At 42.4% G+C, this 21938-nt stretch overlaps 1 long non-coding RNA gene and 1 pseudogene across 3 annotated transcripts in view; one reads left to right on the plus strand and one right to left on the minus strand.

Moving 5' to 3' along the window:
- Positions 1-571: 571 nt before the first annotated feature.
- The window catches only part of LOC147032205 (uncharacterized), a 155985-nt gene continuing 134618 nt past the window's right edge, over positions 572-21938 (plus strand). For 2 of the 3 annotated variants that reach the window (XR_015055080.1, XR_015055079.1), the window contains exon 1: positions 572-1007. This is a non-coding gene — a long non-coding RNA (uncharacterized LOC147032205). The remainder of the gene's footprint in view (positions 1008-21938) is intronic. The other variant, XR_015055081.1, reaches the window with a different exon arrangement.
- LOC147032206 (uncharacterized) lies at positions 13800-16061 on the minus strand (annotated as a pseudogene).

Consider the following 21938-nt stretch of genomic DNA (forward strand, 5'->3'; position numbering starts at 1 on the left):
CAGCGAGGGGAAGCTTCCATGGGCTTCCATCCGTTTCCATGCCAAATCACGAGGCTGTCTTAAGTTCTAGTTGATTTCTGTTTTCACTTTTCATAGTCGTTAAGGTTGATTAACACTCGGTTGCATCAAGTTTTGTGAAAATTGAATGTTTATATCCTCGGTCTGTGTGGAATCTATTACAGTGAGGGGAAGCTTCCATGGGCTTCCATCCGTTTCTATGCCAAATAACGAGGCTGTCTTCAGTTCTAGTTGATTTCTGTTTTCACTTTTGGATCCTCCTGGTCGAGCTACACGTTTAATGAAGATAATTTTCGTGCAAATCCGCTCAGAAACTAACTTTTCATGAGGAAAATATATTCGATTTAAATAACCGTGAGACTCCGGAAGGGACACCACGTGCTTTCCGTTCACCGCTTCACCTCGTCACCTGTCCTCCTGAGGGACTGCTTATTCGTAGCGTCTGTGAGATTAATGTAGCCATTAAATGCACACAATTGGAGTATTTATTTCATGGCCATAAACGCGGGTTTGAAAATTGTATAATGATGTTGGGAATGTTTCACAGAATATGGACATTTTTGCTTCGAGCGGCCTCACGAGTTTATTTTAAATTCAATTTGAATTCTGTTTTCACTTTCCGTAGTCGAGAAGGTTGATTAACACCCGGTTACATCAAGTTTTGTATCCGAGCTGACCGTCAATCCCGCTCGGGTGTATTATTTTATTGGCGAGCAGTGTGGGCGGAGCCTAAAGCAGACTTCAGCCAAATGCAGCTCGCCGATTGGCGCATCGCTGCACGTGGCCTCCAACCGTCAATCTCGCGATCATCCCTTCCTCATGTTCAGGGTGCTGGACGAGCGTCAGAAAGCGGCCATTTTCCGGAACAACCGAGCGAGTGCGTTAAACGACCATTACCTCCCCACCTTGCCCGACACGGACAGAGGCGAGCCAGCGTCCATGGAGCTGCCAAACACGTCGTCAAGCATCGATGGAAAAAGGTAGATGAGGTAAATGATCCACAGCCGTATTTGACCGTCAGAATAACTGTTCAGGAAAAGCCTGCGGTGTGTATATTTGTGTATAATCAAATGAATCGGTGAATACCAATAATAGTCAGGTTCCTTGTGTCCATAATTTGACGTTCGCTGGAATTTTTTTGGAGAGTAGCTAACCCCAACATTTTTGGAAAGCTTAAACAATACCAAACCAGAAAATCCATGTTTCACATTTTTTTTTTCAATGCATATAATGTCAAATATGTCGTTTTGGGGTAAAAACCCGTTTTTTTTTTTTTTAATTTCAGTTCTGAAAATTCAAAATTAATCGCAAGCAAGCAACTGATGATGTATAGTTGTGAACTAGAGGACAGTTCTTAATATAGAATACATATATCTGTATTTTGAGCAATGGTTGCCATAGAAACTATCATTTTGTCAAATTACCGTTTATTTAATGTATTGCTTTCAAATCTTGAAACAAGTAACGCATGAATATGGTGATCAGTCAAATATGAGTTTGTAGCCAATTGGCATCACCGTCTCTAATGGCACTCATCATTGCCATCGTCATCATCACTATCGTGGTCATGCCGTTCAATGTTTGAGTCCTCGTCATTCTCACACAAAGTGCTGCACATGCAAAGATCGGTGCATGTTAAGTTCTTGGCCCTGCAGGAACTTCTCTGTGATGAACATTCTGTCTTGCACTGGCACCTTATCTCTATAATTGCCTTTGGTGCAGGGAGAATGTCTTGTTGTTGTTGTTGTTGGTTTGAGTTGACCACTCGTGTCCTTGTGGAAGCCATTCTTTAATGGATCAAGAAATGTTTGCTGAGAAATTGCTGCTTGACCCCAAACGTATGCCTGGATATGTACCCGCATGATATGCTGCCTCAGAGCACCGACAGTTGGTGGTAACTTGTCATTCTCAGTCATATTCTTACAGAAGAGATGCCACCGAAGTTCAGGGATGCTGGAAATATTGACACCACTTGGACAATAACCTGAACAGATAAATCTTGCTAAAGTTGAGTATAGGTCCTCTGACAGTTCAGTTAAAACCTCCAACCCCGTGGCCATTCAAACCATAATCCTACCCCATACAGAACATAAAATGACAAAAAAGGTACATACGCCTCAAAGGCTATCACAACTTATGGAAAAAAGGTGTTGAAAACCGAATATGATGAAACGAAGCTCCGAAGTAAACTGTCATGAATAAACGAAGCAAACTGAAAATGATGTTATAGTGCTGCACGTGCTTGGACGCGCGCCGCGCCACACCACGACGTCATGCTACGCCCAGCAACCGTAACCTGAGGCAATGGCGTCGCGACGTGGCGTCACCTATGTTCCCTACAAGATTACACTTACAATCTATCTATAATTCCAGCAGTGTGTGTGTGTGTGTGTGTGTGTGTGTGTGTGTGTGTGTGTGTGTGTGTGTGTGTGTGTGTGTGTGTGTGTGTGTGTGTGTGTGTGTGTGTGTGTGTGTGTGTGTGTGTGTGTGTGTCTCTGCGACCACCGGTCCGATCTGATTGAAACTTGCCAGGAATATTGCCGGGCCCCGCAGATGTGCCTTTTCGAGGTTTGATTTCAATCGGATGAGCGGTTCCCAAGTTACGGCTATTTATCTGTCAACCAATGACAAGACACGGTGCTATGACGTCACGAATGACGTCACAATCAATGTTTATTTATTTATTTATTGTTATTATTATTATTTTTTTGCACGATTGACGGTCCAATCTGATTGAAACTTGCCAGGAATATTGCTGGGGACCCGCGGATGTGCCTTTTTAGGGGTTTGATATTAATCGGACGAGCGGTTCCCAAGTTACGGCCATTTATCTGTCGACCAATATCTGCGAGAGAGGAGGGGGGAGAGAGGAAGGGCGAGACTATGGGGAGAGGGGGGCAAGAGAGGGGGGAGAGAGAGAGAGAGGGGGCGAGAGAGGGCTGCACATGCTGGCACTCACCTACGGGCCCGCACTAGTACATCAAACTACAAAAACTTAAAATCAAACGTTTTACTACTGAAGGTGCCGAAACCTTCTGATATTGAACAACAGACACACCATTGTTTCATTTCACAGATGGCCGTTTCCATGGCAACCAACTGTTCCAATACTTGAAAATCATAATACTTGTGTATAAGTTTGTCATGGTCACTATATTTAACAATTATTTAGGCCATCCGATGGAAAATATAATTTTAAAAATATATATATATATATTAAACCAGGCACAACAAATCCCACCCATTTAAGGCATAAAGTTATTTTGGGGATCAAATATAAATTTGATACATCCTTAACCTGAATGTTGATTATAAGGAATATTTACCTTCGCAAACTTCGTTTGACGAAGGTATTGTATTGACCCCTGTGTATTTATTTATTGGTAAATATGTGTGCGGACAACATTGCGCAAAAACTGCTGGACCAATTTGCATGAAATTTTCAGAGATGATGTGCAGTTACTCAAGGACGCGAGGCGAAGCTTTTGGCAGCGATCGGATCAAAGGTCAAGGTCACAAAAAGGTCAAAATCGGTTTTTTGCGATTAAAGTGTCAATTTTGTTCCGATTTGCATCAAATTAAGTCCAAAATGTTCAGCATTCAAATCCCGATCCACTGATATAGCGTATGGTATAGTGTTTGCAACCCTAATTGGTCTGTGGAAGTCAAAGGTCAAGGGGGTCACCAAAATAGAGTTTTTGATTGGGAAGCGTTGTGGACAACATTACACAAAAACCACTTCGCAGATTGTCATGAAATTTTGTGGATGTGTTTGGCATCACGAGAGGACAAATCGATTAGAATTTGGGAGCGATCGGATCAAAGGTTAAGGTCAAGGTCACAAAAATGTCAAAATCGTTTTTTCGCGATTAAATTGTCAATTTTGTTTTGATTTACAGCAAATTAACTCCAAAATGTTCAAAATTAAATTCCCCATCCTCTAATATGACACATGGTATAGTACTTTTGTCACCCAAGGCAGCGGTAGGGGGTCACACATTCACATTTATATCGGAAAGTGTTGTGGACAACTTAACGCAAAAAAACAAAATGCAGAGAGGCTTTAATTGTTTTGGATTTGTTTGGCATCATGAAAGGACAAATCCATTAGATTTTGGGAGCGATCGGATCAAAGGTCAAGGTCACAAAAAGGTCAACATCGTTTTTTCATGATGAAAACGGTTAATATGTTTCTGATTTACATCAAATTAACTCCAAATTGTTCAGTGTTCAATTTCCCATCTTCTGAAATGACACAAGGTATAGTACTATTGTCACCCTAGGTAGCGGTTATGGGTCAAAGGTCATGGGGGTCACGAAATGCATATTTGTATTGAGATGCGTTGTGGACAACTTAATACAAAGGTAACTAGTCGCTATGGCGAAGGTATGCGCTCTACGAGTGCCCGTTCTAGTTTAGTCTTGGTTTGAAGTCAATGAAACCATTTTTGATGAAGTTATGACCGTAAAATGATTTTGACCTTTCAAGGCCACGTAAGGTCAAAGGTCATGGTGTCAAATGAAAGCCAAACAAGGACTTTATATATGTCTTCCATAGTAAACACACATATTCCTAACCTTTTTATCCCCCCCCCCCTCGGAGGGAGGGTGTGGGATATTGTAATCGTCCAGTTTGTTTGTCTGTTTGTTGGGTAGTCGATCTAGTCTACCCTTATTATCAGTATTTCCGTCGATATGTTTGTCTGTATGTATGTGTGTTCGGTCCAGTGCTCCGTTAATACAATGGCGATTTCGATGAAACTTGGTTGGTAGGTTCATACCATGACCTAGTTGTGTGCAATGAGAACCGTTGCAATGGACCTTTGAAATTTTCAAAAAAAATCTCAAAAATTAATTTTTTCAAAAATCGGGCCATGAGCGACTGTGGGCAGTACATTCAGCCATATTGTCAAAAATTTCCAGCTGGATCCTATGAAAACTGTCGGAGAAGATAGACTTTGAATGAACCCTGGTCAAAAACAATAAAAAAAACGAAGTTCGTTATATCTCCAGAGACTATGAGTCAGATATACATGAAACTGGTATGGTAGGTTCGTGGTATGTCCTCGTTATGTGTGAGAAAGAAACGTTGCTATGGACGCTTTTGTTGGCTAGTTACGGCTGAAAAACGACTAAATTTGACTTGATCGACTACCCATGTCCGCCTACTGGCTTGTTGGCTGCTCTGAGAGCACCCTTATTCTGGACATTTCCATCTGTCTATCTGTCCGCGAAACTTTGCTCAAGCCTAGGGGCGAAACCACTCAACCGATTCCAATTAAATTTGGTAGTGTGGGGGAAAAATTTATATTAATGTATTTTAAATTGTAACAAATGGAGTTTCAGAAATGTAACTTTTATGCTGCAAATTGAATTGGCTGTCATTTCTGGCCAAAAGACTTTTGCCCTAAATGATAAGAAATGTGTTGTTCTGGAGCAGAGTGACCGAGCTGATAAATGAACCTTTGCTTAGAAAATGTACGAAGTGACTTTTTGTCTAAAGGACACGTCTACAGTCTGGGTGAATATCCCCCAACCTCTCTCTCATGGAAGTATAAAATGTTTTGAAAGACACATTTTCTTAGTACGAGCATGTGAGGAAGTATAGTTTCTCAGTGGCTCGTACTCCTTGGAACTGACCAAGTACCAAGTTAGAATAAAACTCTCTGATGTAATGGCAGTGAATTGAATCGGGTTGGTCTAACTGTTAACTAAAGTAAGAATAAATGAAATAGAACCAAATAATATTGCAATCAATGGGGATTCTTAAGTTCATTGTACAAGGGTGAGAAGTGTATGGTGTATAATTAGGAAATAAATTGTTTCACAAGGAAGGACTTGTGTGGACATCAGTTTTATCAGTGTCGATAGGGTTTTTTTTGTAGGGTTTTATAATCAAATCGGACAAACGTTAAACTCTGTCTGAAGTCAAATAGGATTCCACAATCGACCAGTTAGAATCCTTCAGGAGGACAACGATCACAACAAGGTGGGTTTAAAAAATCCACATCAGTAGGTAGGACCAATATTTCTGGGAATCGTGTGCTTTCGAATATGGGACCCTGGGCCCAAGCAACGGCATAGCAACGGCCCTTTAAAGTGGTCAAAAAATCGAAAAAAAAAATCAAAAAAAATTTGAAAAATCGAAGCTTAAAGTTCTGTGCGCAATCTATCTAGCTCCCTTCATGCCAATTTGCAGCCCTAACAAAAAATATTTGTAGGAGGAGATAGGTTTTGGGCGAGTACATGTCGAACATTTCAGAAATGGTTAATTGCGAATATCTCTAAGAGAAAGAGTCTGATTTTGATGAAACTTGGGTGAAATGTGTACAATGTGGCAAGCATGTACACAAAAATGAATGGTTGCTATGCACACCTCCGTTGCTTAGCAACAGCTAAAATACTTTTTCATACATCGTACACTTATTGTGGACTACAAAAAAAATCAATACCTCTGAAACTGGACCTCCGAGGGACCTGTGTTTTTGTGCTCAAGGAGAATGTCTTACAGCATCATATAAAAAAAATAAAATCTTTAGCGAATAGATAAATGGAATTACCAGGGCTGCCATTTGTTAGAGTCTCTTTGGAAACATGCCTGAAATTTCACAAGGTGGGTTTCTGGGCGCAAACTAAGAGGGCTGTGATAATCATATTTATTGTGCTAAATTTATTGATAGCATGTACATGAATATCGGCGAGTCGCGTCAGCCAGCTTTCCATCTCGAGCGAGCAGCCATGTCGCCTACTGGCTTGTCTGTGTGTGTCTGTTCGGTCCAGTGCTCCGTTAATACAATGGTGATTTCGATGAAACTTGGTTGGTCTAATATGACTTGGTAGGTTCATACCATGACCTAGTTGTGTGCAAATGAGAACCGTTGCTATGGACCCATCCGTTGCCTAGCAACGGACCTTTGAAATTTTCGAAAAAATCTCAAATTTTTTTTTCGAAAATCAAAAATCGGGCCACGAGTGACTATGGGCAGTACATTCACCCATATTGTCAAAGATTTCCAGCCGGAACCTATGAAAACTGTCGGAGAAGATAGACTTTGAATGAACCCTGGTCGAAAACAATAAAAAAATCGAAGTTCGTTATATCTCGGAGACTATGAGTCAGATATACATGAAACTAGTATGGTAGGTTCATGGTATGTCCTCGTTATGTTTGAGAAAGAACCGTTGCTATGGATGCTTTTGTTGGCTAGTAACGGCTGAAAAACGACAATTTGACTTTATCGACTACCCATGTCCGCCGACTAGCTTGTTTGTTTGTCTGTCTGTTAGCAACTTTACGGCAAAACGGCTTTAGCAAACACTATCAAATTTAATCCACAGGTGGGCAATGAACCTTTGACGACCCAATTAACTTTTGGGTCCAATTGGGTCAAGGTCAAGGTCACGAAAAGATCAAAATTGTTTTTCACTCATAACTTCGTCAAAAATGATCTGATTTACTTCAAACTAAGCTTATAGTGAACCTTATTCTATTTTTCACTTATAATCCTACCCATTTCTATAGTGAAAAATGCATATTTGTGAAGATCGGTAGGGTCCGAAGTTTTGGGGGTCATGGTCATCGGTCAAAATTACAAATTTTCCACTGAAACTAAAATATGGTTACGAAAATACAACTTTACGGAAAAACGGCTAGCTCAAACACTGTCAAATTTTATTTACAGGTGGGCAATGAAAGTCTCGAGTCAAAATCGTTTTACGATCAGAACGTTTTCATTTATTTATTATTTAATATTCTTGTTGAACAAATCAACATTACACAGAATATAAATTGAAAGAATATTTCATTGTTTATTAACAAACCGTTCTCAATACTATATTACACTAGCGATACCCGTGCACATGCACGGGATAGCAGTACAACATAGCTGGTAGCAGACGACAGACCGTACACGGGGAATGACAAAAATACGCATTGTGCAAAATGCAAGTGGTACTATGGAACGCCAAGACTTCCCAAACATTGTCTGCATGTCCGCTAAGTGCCACAACAATTTCATAGGGATTGTGTGATGGCGAGCCGAGTTTTTAGTGTGCAAGCTTGGTATGATAAGAGATATAGTACATACCTATAATATGGACTGTATATATTGTAACTGTGAAAGTGAAATTATTATTTATAGTATGGACACTGTTTGCTGTAAACTAGTGGCCAAGTATATCTAAAGTTTATATTGTTTATTGGCTTTCATTTTACACCATGACCTTTAACCTTACGTAGCCTTGAAAGGTCAAAATCATTTTATGGTCATAACTTCGTCAAAAATGGTTTAATTGACTTCAAACTAAGACTAAAATATTCCTTATTTTATTCCTTATATTCAACATTCAGGTTAAGGATGTATCAAATTTAAATTTGATCCCCAAAATAACTTTATGCTTTAAATGGGTGGGATTTGTTGTGCCTGGCACCACTTGTTTGATTTATAATGGAAAATTTATAATTTTGACCGATTACCATGACCCCCAAAACTTCGGACCCGACCGATCTTCAAAAATATGCATTTTTCACTATAGGAATGGGTAGGATTATAAGTGACAATTAGAATAAGGTTCATAGTGAGGGGAATAAGGGAAAACATCGTTACACGCTGAACAAAATTGCCAATTTTTTTGTGGTTACCTATGGACTTGCTTAATAAAAAAATCCCATGCTCCAAAAAATCTGACCATATTTTCATGTGATTATGGGTCAAAATCCAAGATGGCAGCCAAAATTTTTTTTTAAATCGATAAATAATTATAACTTCGCTAATATTGGTCGTAAAAATATGTGTAAACCATCTATTTGTAGGTAATGATGCTCAGGGAGTCGATTGGAACCATCAGATTTGGGATTAGATCATCAGGAACTAAGATAATGGTCACATGTTGAAAAAATATGGGTCGCTCGATACGAACATTGACGTTTCGCGAGACACATTTGTTATATGAGACATACTTTGCTGGATACATATTTTAATAAAAACTGAACCATTATATCATGTACATGTGTATATGATGTACACTAATGAACACAAGCAAGTTAGTTCTTTTCGCAATTGCAGCTACACAGGTCAGTACAGTTCAGCCCAGATTTGATACATTTGCAGATGCGACAACCACGCTCGGATTTACAGCCACATTTGATAAGTTCAGTGCAAGCTTTTGCAGCTTCTGGTATTGTCATCCAAATTGGTTCCCATTGGTCAGCCTGTAGACTCCATCCAAACGCTTCAGGCGACGGTATGATAACGTGGGCCTGCCGACTTGCTGACCAAATTCGAGCCTGAAGTATAACTCTCGACATGTTGTACCAGTGCATCCTGCAACAAAGTATTATGTACATTGCTATAAGACAAACTGATTGGGTATACACTAAATTTCAATCTTGCTATTTAATTCAAGCATTCTGCTTAATACCCTTAGTACTAAGTACCTTAGTTGGTGGAATATTTTCAAGAGGTCTGCTTTTCTTGGAGAACAACTCCCGCCTCACATCGCTTATGTCGGTATCATTGCTTGTTTTGTCATACATGACGATTGTGAAGCGTTCAAAGTGTTTAAATTGAGGCGATCCAGTATCCAAAGTTTCAAAGGGATGATTCCAGATGAAGAGGAAGCTTCAGTAACCAAAGGGTAGCTTTTCCATGATTGCCAGGCACTTTTTTTTGCCCTTCCGGAAGAAATACGAGGTGGTATCACTCCCTGAAAATGCGTGGAATACAGGAAGTGCCCGAGCGATCCTTTCTCCAAGGCTTACAGATATGGCGTTGATGCTGTGAACACAAAAGTTTTGCCAACGCCAAATGCTACACAGAGCTCCAGGTCAGGTTGCATTTCCAGCAGATCGAAGAAATGGCCGACAAGGATCACAAGCACATCTGTGTCAACCGTACACACTTGTACTTTCTTGGCCCCGTGCTGCAGAGCATGTACAATATGGAATACAATCCTGCTGTCTGCTTCTTCATGTGTGCAGTCTGACATCGCATGACTTGTGCCTCTGGAAACAACTGTAGTGCCATTCGTTATGTAGATGCCTTTTTTCAGCAGGCCAGTCGCCATCAGTCACTTTCTGTGTCAAAAATGAGAAGAGTTCCTCTTTTTTGTATGAATCCAACAGGAAATTGTTCCACTTGGAAGGTATCTTTGTTCTTGGATTGACCTTGAGCCGCACACCACTGCCTCTTCGTTCTCTTGTGGATGCCTTGATGCTGCGTGGTAAGTATTGAAGTCTGGAAGCAGAACTGGAATTTTACCCTAGGTGTGTTTTGGAGTACATACACAATTTTATTGCAGATTCTGGTAACATAGACTATACTAAACTCAAATCCAAGTGATGCCACTTTGTCACGCTTGAGCAATTTTTTTTAGGAGCAAAATTCAAAATGGCCACCATCAAAACTGTTTTTTGGCCGTAACTCGGCCAAAAATCGAGATATGAACCCGATTTCAGTGGCAAACCCTATGTTTTGGGGGTCAAGAAATACACTGATATGTTTAAATAAACCATACAACTCATAATAATAGTATATATTGAAATTTTTCTATTTAGATATAATATTTTGACTGAAAAAATATCAACCGAACTATTTTCAGCCGTAACTATGCCCAAAATCTATATGAACCTGATTTAAGTGGTAAACAGTATATTGTATTGTATTGTATTGTATTGTAACAGTATATTGTATTGTATTGTATATCTTTATTTCCAACAGTACAGTTGAGTAATACAATGATTAGGTAACTACAAACTATAATTAATTATATTAACACATAACCAAATAAACTTAATAAGCAACGTTTACACAAATTCAAATCCAAAAAGGGGTCTGTACATGCTATCAACTATGAATACACTGATTGGTTGCTGATTAACTTCTTTCATTCTGCTTTCACTTAATCTCACATACAAGACAGCTGCTTAAATCAAATAACTAGTGTTCACTCAAGTTCCACAGCTTCGCTTGCTGATACAGACTTTGTTTGGTCGTTCTGACATTCCTCCATACCATAGCAGCCACAGAACCATGAACAGGAGAGCCTGGCGGCAGAGCAACTACATCTATTCGTTGCACAGGGTCGCACTGAGCTGCACCCACACCTGATCATCTTGAGAACATTATCAGGAGCTCTGATGACATCCGGAGGCAGAGACACGGAGTACCATGCTCGACACTTCTTCATGTGACCATCCATGACTCAATGGTGGGTCTGGATCTAATGCAGCCCACCATATTGCTGCCTGCAAGTGCGCCCTGAGAACGTGTTGGATGAAAGCCACAGTGGTTGATGGTAGAGTTTTTAACTCTGGTGCTGATGTCAGCTTCTTGATAGCCATCTTTGAAGACCAGACATCAAATCGAATAGCTGACATGTCTTCTGTTTCCTGGGATCCATAGCAAGTAGCAAAGAAGGCAGTTGCTTCAGATATGACATCTGGTAATTCTGCATCAAGTCACCAAGATAATTTAATTGACGACCATCTTTGAGGTGTTTCACAATTGTGCCTTTTCCGATACCCCACAGGTAGGCAACTGTCTCACATCCAGACACCACATGTGCTGCCAGAACTTGGGTGACAAGATGTGCATGCTTCTGCGCGATCGCCTTGATGTCAACAGACGATCTGTCACGACTTGTACCAGCCATCACAAGGTTGCATGCCAGTTCCTTCAGTTGGTAAAAATGCAACAGCAATATGAATACATCTGTGTCGTCTGAAATTACCCGGATACTCGGAACTCCTGATGAGGCAAGAAGGACCATTTGTTGTACCATAATAACATCGGCTTCTTTGTGAGTGGTTCTTAGGTCAGGCCTCTCTACTACTTGGTATTCTGCAATTTCCATAGGTATTGGGTTAGGTCCAGTTAATATGAACTTTGTGTTGGTAGAAAATGCTTCAGGATGGTCTTTGATGTAGCTGCAAATGATATTTATTAACTGGACTTTGTTCTCTGTCACTGTCAAAACGATCTTTTGTGCAGGGAGTGGCGTCGTCAGATTCAGCTGGTGTCGTCGACTGGCATCTTTGCCTGCGCAACAGCAGTTCTCCCTTGTGTGAATGGTACATATCATGCACTTGTATTGAGTTCCAAATGCGAGAAAGATCATCTGACAGGTCATTCACCAGACGTATAAAGGCTTCGTCATCAGGTTGTTTTTCCTTCGAGGCAAATGATTGGACATTACGAGGACCACAAAATACAGACATGCAAGTTTTGTGGTATTGGGCATCAGCAGCATGCAGGTCACTGACTGCCCCCTCAACGCGAAGTCGCACTTGCTGAGCCCACTCATCATCTCGCAGTTCACAGGTCTTCAGTATCACATCTTTAAATGTATCCTGATTCTGTCCTCTATCAGCAGTTCTGCATTGAACAACACGCCGCCAGCGAGATGGATTTTTTTGGCTCTAGGATGGCATCACACTTTTCACCACAAATGAGACATTGTTCTTTAAAATTGAACGATATGGCATTTGTTTGGTGCGTTCTCCTCACGACAGGTTCTTCATCTTTTTCTTTCTTCTGTAACAAACGTTTAATGTGAGTCTTGGAAGTGTATGTTGAAATGCAATTCTTGTGTGTAGAGTCTTGTCACAGGGTTTCTAGAGCGACATGCCACCCATCACCTCTACGTTTGCTTGCTTCTACGATGGTGTTGAGCCTTTCATGTCCAGCTACACTCATTGGCTGTTTACTGGCACTGCATTTCATGCGAATTTTGAGCAGGCAAGAAATGTTCAGCTGTGATGCCATCGTTCAGTTCAAGCGGATTCAAGATCACAGCTGTCGAACGTTGTCACTAGCAAAAGACAAGCAGAAATGTTCAATTGTTGTTAGATCAATATAATGCAAAACAATCACGAAATAACTGTATGTCTGATATTAATTGTTCAGAAAGTTAAACACCCTGATGCATTCTTAAATGGAAGACATTTACAAGGGGTGATGAACAAATTAATCGTTTCATTTATTTGTAAAATACATGTATAAAAAAAAAAAATCAGAAAACCTGTTCCCACCCTGTGTACTTTAAACATCATCAACACAAATGGTTGCTATGGTATCAAAACAATCATGATATGAAGATTCAAAAACGTGTTGCTTTCAAAAGAAAATTGATTAGTCTACTGATAACAATACTTTACTGTTAATTAACACACAGTTTTGCATGTTTCTTTAAAAATATCCAAGCATATATAACTTACTTGATCTGTTGACACAGTTCATTGATCTTCATGGTAGCCATTTTTTGTCACAACTGTACTGGGGAAAAATTGCTCTGTGAAAAATTATTTTTTAACACTTTTCTCGCTATACCATGAAACTGAATTGAAACCGTGCTACAGCTATATATAAAAGCACATCAGCAACCTTTCAGTGTCTTCATCGTATGTACCCTTGATATTATTTGGCTCAAGCTTTATAGGTCTAAACTTCAACAATTGGTCAATAATTTATTACAATTTTAGTCAAAATATGGTATCTGATATACGAATATTGCAATATGGACTATTTATATGGATGATATCGTTTATTTAAACATATCAGTGTATTCCTTGACCCCCAAAACATAGGGTTTGCCACTGAAATTGGGTTCATATCTCGATTTTTGGCCGAGTTACGGCCAAAAAAACGGTTTTGATGGCGGCCATTTTGAATTTTGTTCTTAAAAAAATTGCTCAAGCGTGACAAAGTGGCATCACTCGGATTTGAGTTTAGTATAGTCTATGTAACCAGAATCTGCAATAAAATTGTGTTTGTACTCCAAAACACACTTTAGCCAATGACTGCCAGACTATTGGTCCCAGACGACATCTATCCTGTCTCTGACATACTGTAGCTCACGCAAAAGAAACGGCAAGAACATAGACTGCGTAGTCATCAAAGGTAGTAGCAGTAGCAGCTGACAAAGTATGGGCTAGGACGGCGCTATCAAATATCTTACAGTCCACTGTTCTTGGAAGTTCGTCTTGTTCACCTTGTTCGAATACTTCAATGCACCTAATCAAATCTGACTTGGTGCCCGTCCGAAGTTTTCCATGATCCGACATACTGGGAGGGTACAATTGATTTTCATGAGAGAAAAAAGATGTCTACATCTCCATCCCGCTGCTGATTTGCGATATACAGTCGACCAAAAAGGCTTGCACCACTTTGAATGGCTGTGAGCTCTTTCGTTTTGGAGGTTTTCTTTAGTTTTGGTGTTTGGAACAAATGCAGTTTGTTCTTTTTGATTGACTCGTGAATAGACTTGCTTTGTTCTGTGAAGACCTCCTTCTTAAATATGTTGTACTGAGCATTTCCAAGAGCTTCTAATCCTTTCATAGCATTAGCTACTTCCTGGTCGGCACATTGACGTGTATGAAGAACCAAGAGTTCTTGGCAGTCATCAGAGAATGGATTTCCATACCCATTGATTGTCTGAATGAGGTTGTTTGTTTGCTGCTGGAATAACTTCTGTGCTGACAATCCTTCGTCGTGATGGTGGTACTGAAGATCGGCATCGTCGGAAGCCAAGTATTCATTTTCAAAAGATGTGACCACTCGAGCTTGTTCAGGACCATCGATCATCTATCTCTGCAAGGACTCAGGTTTTTCAGTCAGTCCGATAGCCCCACCCTTTCCTTTTACTTTAGCATTCTCCTGCTCATGGGCCTGATCTATTGGAATAGCGGAAAGTCTGCGGCTGCCTTTGACAACCACCCAGTGCTTTTCGAGGTCCTCTTTAACACCGACTGGTAGTGAATTCATATCCCGGATGTGCACGCTAACCCATCTGCTGTAATTGTAGTGATCCAGGTCGAAGAACAGGAACATCAGTGAATCCAGCACCTCTCCATAGAGTTGAAAGTTATTTTCGCGATGGGCTCTAACGAAGATTAGTACAGTCTTTTCTAATCTCAGCACCAGGTCCCAATATTGAAAGGTTGGGCTCTTCTCTGTCATGGACATCTTCCAACTGTCAAAGGCTTTCTCGTCATCAGTATCAGTATCATTCGCTGCAATGAATGATTCTTGTTGAAGATTTCCAAGAGCGAGAGCAGACACTTGTTGTGCATGGCGAGTTCGGGTTATGTGCGATACTTTTAAGAATGACTGTGCTGTACCTTCCGTTGCTATACCAGACTCTGTCAATGCATCTATCCAGCCAGACGCATCTAACATATCACCAAGAACAGTCCAAAGTGCCTTTTCCAGATGTAGGCCTCCAAACATGATGACCATCAAATTTTCTCCATTCGTTGTTGGAAATTTCCACTGTGTGTACTTGCACATGGCAAAGGTCGGACAGTCTCATGCCAGAATTGGTATCTGACCAGGATTCAGAAATTGAGTTGTACTCTGTATGATGCTCATGCCATGTTTGACCATTGCAGCTGAGTCAGCCTTCTCTACCAAGAGTGGCAATAAGGCTGTGATTGCAGGCAATTCATTTGGTTGAGGCTGATGTGATGCATGATATGCAGCCCATGACAATGATTGTTCTCGCACTAAGTCCTGTTGCAGTAGTTCAGATGCATGGTGAATCCACCGTTCCTTTTGGGCATTGGCTTTCTCTATGTAATCAGCAAAACCTGACGTGGTGTGTTCTATTGTGGGTACTTCTTTTGTTGTGGGTTTCATGTAAACAGCAGGTACAATAGAATACGAATCCGGAAGAACCAGACTTTGTGATGAATTTGAAGTTGTGTTGGACAAGCTAACAGGTTGACCGTATAATCCCAGGATGGTCTTTTGTTGGCGGCTGAATGATGCTAATCCCTGTGCTGTCGTTGAAGACGGATTGTGATCAAGATTGTCTAACGTACTTACTGTGAACAAACCTTTTCTCAACTGGCTTGGACACACTACTCCATCACTTCTATATTGTTCACACTGTGCGGCAGCAAGTTCGTTTTCAAGTTGCATGACACGTTTGCATGACACACTAATCCCTAAGCTGGCCATTTGATCAACTCGTGTCTTGCTCCTAGTTTGAGTATGTAAGTTTAAACCAACATATAAAGGTACTGGTGGTTCATGGTCTGGAGAGTAACGCTGATGTTTTGTCTCAACATTTCCTTTCTTCTTGCAGTTGTGAACCAAGAGCTGTGTGAGTGTCAGGCATGCTTGGGAGTCATTTACTGAACCTGCTAAATTTGGGCCATTGATGAGCAAGGACATTAACAATCTTGTACTAGGCGTAATCTTCTGCTGACATCCAGGGTTGAATTCGCCACTGAATGCTATCATTTCTTTCAGGATTTCCTCCCTACATATCTTGGCAACTCTGGCAAACAACCTAGCTTCTTCGTCATAATCATGGAACAAGAAAGCGTATTTGAGTAGTTGCTGAATGCCTGCTGGGAATGCCAGGATTATGTTTTTTTTTCCACCAGATTGCAGACCTAGTCCTAGCTGGGAGAAGTGATTGAGGAGTTTTTCTTTTAACCGGGTTTTATTGATGGTGGTATCAATGTCAAAGTTCCCAAGGCTTTTCTCAAACGTGTTGTGTATGTTTGACAGTTTGAATAGGTATGTCCCCTCCTCGGCAGATTCCTCCATGTGCGTTACAAGTTCAACAAATACTCTTGAATTAATCATTTTGGCTCGTTGATTCAGCTCACGTTGGTCGGCCCTTGTTGGACTATTCTGTCGCCTGTAACCACGATAGTCATTTCGGTACTTTGTCAGACATTCTGTATGGTACTTGAGTTCATTTGAGACCAGATCCCCACATAGTATTTTTGCAAGTACTTTGCCATCTTGCATTTCGGTGGCCATTAACTTTAAATTGTACTCTACACATTTAGTTGCATATTCATGCAGTTTTCTGGGGCCACTCTCATCACAGAATAAACAAGTGTCCTTGCTTGATCCCGTTGATTGTCGCTTTGATCGCTGGGATGCGCTGGTACCTGGAGCTTTTTTATCGTCTTGTTTACGTTTTTTATTCAGCTCTCGTTCAAGTTTACTTTTATTAAACTTTTGGTGGCATGCCCGATGCCAAGAAGCGTTGTTTTCTGCAAAACATTCTGGGGTGCCATGTTAGCCAAAATCAACATCGACCGGCAATGCACCTATCTCTTCGAACTCTCTGACATTGTCAAGAAAGTCCTTATAGACGTCGTCAGCATTGCGGTTCTGTCTGTTCTTTGGACATGAAAGAGGTGAAGTGTATCTACTGTTCTGGCAAATGACACAAATTGTCCAGTCCATGGTGTGATGTTTCACTGAACAGTAGATTCACGGCTGTTTACAGCTGTAACAAAGAAAATAAACATTATCCCACCACCACATAATATACAATTACTTCCAGATGAATCTTCTATGAGGGCATTAGACAAAGTGAAATATGCATCATCAAATTATCAATTTGCCTACAAATAAACACATGATAAAGGAAAGATGATAGTCACCATGTACACAACTTATTTGAGCGCAACAAAAAAGTCATAAAAACATGTAACGCGAACCGTCAATTTTCATATCGAGCGACCCATATTTTTCTACATGTGACAATTATCTTAGTTCCTGATGATCTAATTGTTCCAATCGACTCCCTGGGCATCATTACCTAGAAATACATAGTTTACACATTTTTACGACCAATATTAGTGGTTATAATTTTTTTGTTATTATAATGTTATAATATTGTTGCGAATTCGCACCCGCCGGCGTGCGATCGGCCACGTGACTCGAATCGCGGCACGTCACCCACCGGACGGACAATTCTGTCGTGACCCTCTCAGACTAACGCTGGGAGCTAGTCACGGGTGGGCCTTTCGGCCTCACCACGATGTGAGCACAATAGCAACATCATCCTTATGAGTACAGCTGTCAAAGGTAAAGGACCACGTGAACAAATTTAACAGAAAGGACGTCATCTATAGCATCCCATGTGAAGATGGTGAAGCCAAATAGGTTGGCCAAATGTCCAAAAGCTTATCCATGTGGCTAACTGAACACAAACGTGCTGTAAGGCGACAAGACAAGTTGTCTTTAGTTGCAACACACACACACACACACACACACACACACACACACACACACACACACACACACACACACACACACACACACACGTTCTCATGGAATCAGAAAACTATCCTTGGCACAGGATCATTAAGGGTGAACTGTGAGATTATTGAGGCCTGGCACTCTTGAGAAAACTCCATCAGCCGACACATCGACTTGCATCCCACATAAAGCATGACACAATGAATAACAACGTCAACAGAAACAAGTCATTGAATTTCAAGGAAGCCTTGTGATTGGCTAGAACTGAGACCAATCCATGATGTGAACTATCCCCAACGGAACTTTACCATGTTACCATCACAACACTCTCAACGCCTCTGAGGAAGAGAACTAGTTTGTCTTGAAACGTCAGGCTATAAATATAGAATTTAAATTTGAATTATTTTATTGCTCAGCGTGATTCTTCGTCCTTTTACCAATATGAATACTGAGCTGCAACTCTACTGACACGTGCATATATATATATATATATATATATATATATATATATATATATATATATACATATATATATATATATATATATATATATAATTTCTTCTTCTTCTTTTGGCTGCTCCCGCTAGGGGTTGCCACAGAGGATCATCCGTATGATCCGCATAGTGATTTGGCACATGTTTTACGCCGGATGCCCTTCCTGACGCAACCCTGGTTGCTTCTTACGACACAGGGATATGGTACACCTATTTTAACCAGGGTATACACCGGCCCAGTACACTGGTACTCATTTTGCCGACCTCGGAAGGATGACAGGCTGAGTCAACCCCCTGGTGTATTAATTCAGTGGCCCAACAGGGCTTGAACTCAGGACCTTTTGGATCCCAAGCCGCTGCCCTAACCACTGTGCCAACACCAGGCATATATATATATATATATATATATATATATATATATATTTATATATATATATATATATATATATATTTATATATATATATATATATATATATATATATATTGTTGTGGTTACCAAATTCGCAAACCACCATTCAGGTCCCTTAGGTGAGGTATCTCGGTAAGTACATGTGTAGTTAGGCCCAAACCCGTTGTCTAGTGGGAATACATGTCATTTATGCGTGCTGCGACTCTTCAGGATAGCCGTTTTTCTTTTGCTATCTTTATTTTGGACCAACCGCCATGATTACCACCACAATCACAACATCAACCACCAACCACAACGCCGCTTCACCACAACCGCCACGACCTTCCCGTCACACCTCGCAACCGTCGCATCGCCACCGTTCTTGCCCCGCTGTGGGTACCGGTGTTGGACTCGTGCAGGGCGCGCGCCGAACAGCGTGTACAAAATCACGGATTTTGTGCTTCAAAAACGGATCAAAAACGACACACGCCCACTTTTTGCCGTCCAATCGGTGAGCGAGGGGCGAATTGGCCCCGCCCCCAGGGCGATCGATATATGCAAATTTATGGATCAAAAAGCCTTCACGCCCACTTTTTCTCGGGCCAATGGGGAGCGAGGTGAAAGGTCGAAGGGAGGCAGTCAAAGATGAGAGGGCGAAGCTACGGGGCTGATAAAAGGACCGTGTTCGTCAGTCCAGGGAGTCGAGAGGCGGAGAGTAGAAAAGTCCAGAGGCGGAGAGGCGGAGAGTAGGAGAGGAGAGGCGGAGAGTAGGAGAGTCGGAAACAGAGAGTCAAGACTTCGCGGGCGGTGGAGTTGGCAAGAAGGAGCTGGTCGTCGTGTGCGTTGGAGTCGGAACGGAGGGGACGGAGCTGTGGAAAGGCAGCGACACCAGACGAGGGGGTGCTCGCGTCGGGAGCTGCACCCCAGGGAGGCCGACAGCGCGACCTGGCCGAGGTGGAGACGCTCGTCGCTCGGGGTATAGAGGATTTTTACTATCCCGCATCAGCAACCCCCTCCTGTTTCCCCCCGCGCTGAGATGCGACCAAGGGGGCCCCTTTCCCACCCCCTACCAGACACTGTCCGCGAGGCCCGCGGAGTTGAGGCGCCATCGCCGCTCCGCGTCTCATCACCAGACGGGTAGGCGCGACCCGGTCTCGGCCTCAGGCCCGCCTCATCCTTGAGGGTATTCTTTTCCTTGGTTTTGGGTATGTGTTGTCGGCGCCGTCTGTGAAGTAGAATTGTATAAGTGTTGCCGTGTGCTCGGTAGTCGGTATTAGCTCTGCATTGTGTTTTCGCTTTTACATTTGCTTTTTGTGTAAATTACATTGTGTCTTTTCTGTGTGCATTTGGTGAAATTGTATATGTGTGCTCCCGTGTGCCGCGAATAAATGTGCTTTGTGTTGAACTGTTTCCCGCTTCGCTTCGTCTTTTCCTCTATTGAATCCCCATCTTGCTTCACGTAAAGGGTTGGTAGTGGGCTGAATACGCCCGATAATTAATCGAACCGTCGAGGTCGACGATAACACCGCTCGGTTATTCTGATAGTACGGAACGGGTCGCTTAAGTGGCCCGTGTCCGAAGTCGACCTGCGGCGAGGTGCGATCGCCCGGTCTACCCTCCGCGTGGGTACTTAGGTAGGTCGAATTTGGCGAGCGGCCCTATCCCACGCGGGGGCTGATTGGCTCGATCGCGGTGAGACCGAAAGGTCCACCCGTGACTGGTTCCCGGCGTTAGTCCGAGAGGGTCACGACTGGATTGTCCGTCCGGTGGGCGACGTGCCGCGATTCGAGTTACGTGGCCGTCAGCACGCCGGCGGGCGCGAATCCGCAACACTGGTGTCAGGAGTGGGATACAAATTCATCGCCCTCCTCGCGGCACTGGTATCGGAGAACAGGAAAACAGGCTCTCCTGTCTCCGGCTAAATTCACGGGAATCGGTCCAGGGGTGAGAGAAGCGACTCCCAATTCCCTCCAAATTACGAGCGAGCGAAATTAACCCTTCACGAGAAGCAAGATGGCGTCTCAAGGCGAGCGGGAGCCGGGGGTATTAGAAATGGATGTAGAAAGTGTAGAATCCATGGTCCAGGATGGAATCCCCGTGCAGGAAATGTTGATTGTGCAGGAACACGGACTCGCCCAACTGAACCCAGAGCCCGAAATGGGTGCGGCAGCGGCCGCAGTGTATGACACCTCCCCCCCCCCTCTCCACCAAAACCCTTCCCCAACCCTTGCCGAAACGGCTCAGCTGAGTGCATCCGACATGGCCCAGCTATGCGCCATGCTGGCGGCAATGATCGAAAAAATGGATGCGAATATGAAAAACGAAATGAAAGGCATGAACGAAAAGATGGATGCGAATACACAAAAAATGGATGAAAAGATGGATACAAATACAAATGAAGCGAAAACGACGATGGATGCGAATACACAGCAAATGAGGGAAGAGATGAAAGAACTACGGGGTGAGACACAGAATATGGGCCGATGCCTGCAGGCGGGCATGAAGGCCGTTAGCAGGGAACTTAAAATGGCGACTCCACGTGTCGGAACGAACGAGCTGGGAGGGGGTGCAGCGGCTGACAGGCCCGCGGTGGAGGCGGGTAAGAAAATAATTCGGGAGACAAGAGACGAGGTGAAAGTAATTGCGAGGGAGAGAAAAGAACAATTAATACAGAGAGCAAGGATGAGGTACGCGGAGATCGTGAAAGAGCAAGGAGTGAAAAACAGGGAAGGATGGGAGCGACTTAAAGAGAAAGCAAGGTTGACCTACATAAAGATAAGGGAAAGACGCCAGAAAGAAGCGGAGACGACGAGACACGAGGTGACGACAAAGGAAATAATAATAGTTGAGACACGGGAGATAGAGGGTGAATTGGACGGGGTAAGTGACGCACACACACACACACGGAGGTAGTGGAGGATAATGGGGGTGAGCTCGCGGAGCGTGCAGGGACCCGGTGCGAGAAGCTGGATGGCCTCCTCCAGGAACGAGGGGAGGGAGTCTGCCCCCTTGAGGCGAGTCACGAC

Source organism: Eptatretus burgeri, chromosome 2 (genome assembly GCF_056783735.1).
Source record: "Eptatretus burgeri isolate ZD-2024b chromosome 2, Ebu_testis_v1, whole genome shotgun sequence".
NCBI lineage: Eukaryota > Metazoa > Chordata > Myxini > Myxiniformes > Myxinidae > Eptatretus > Eptatretus burgeri.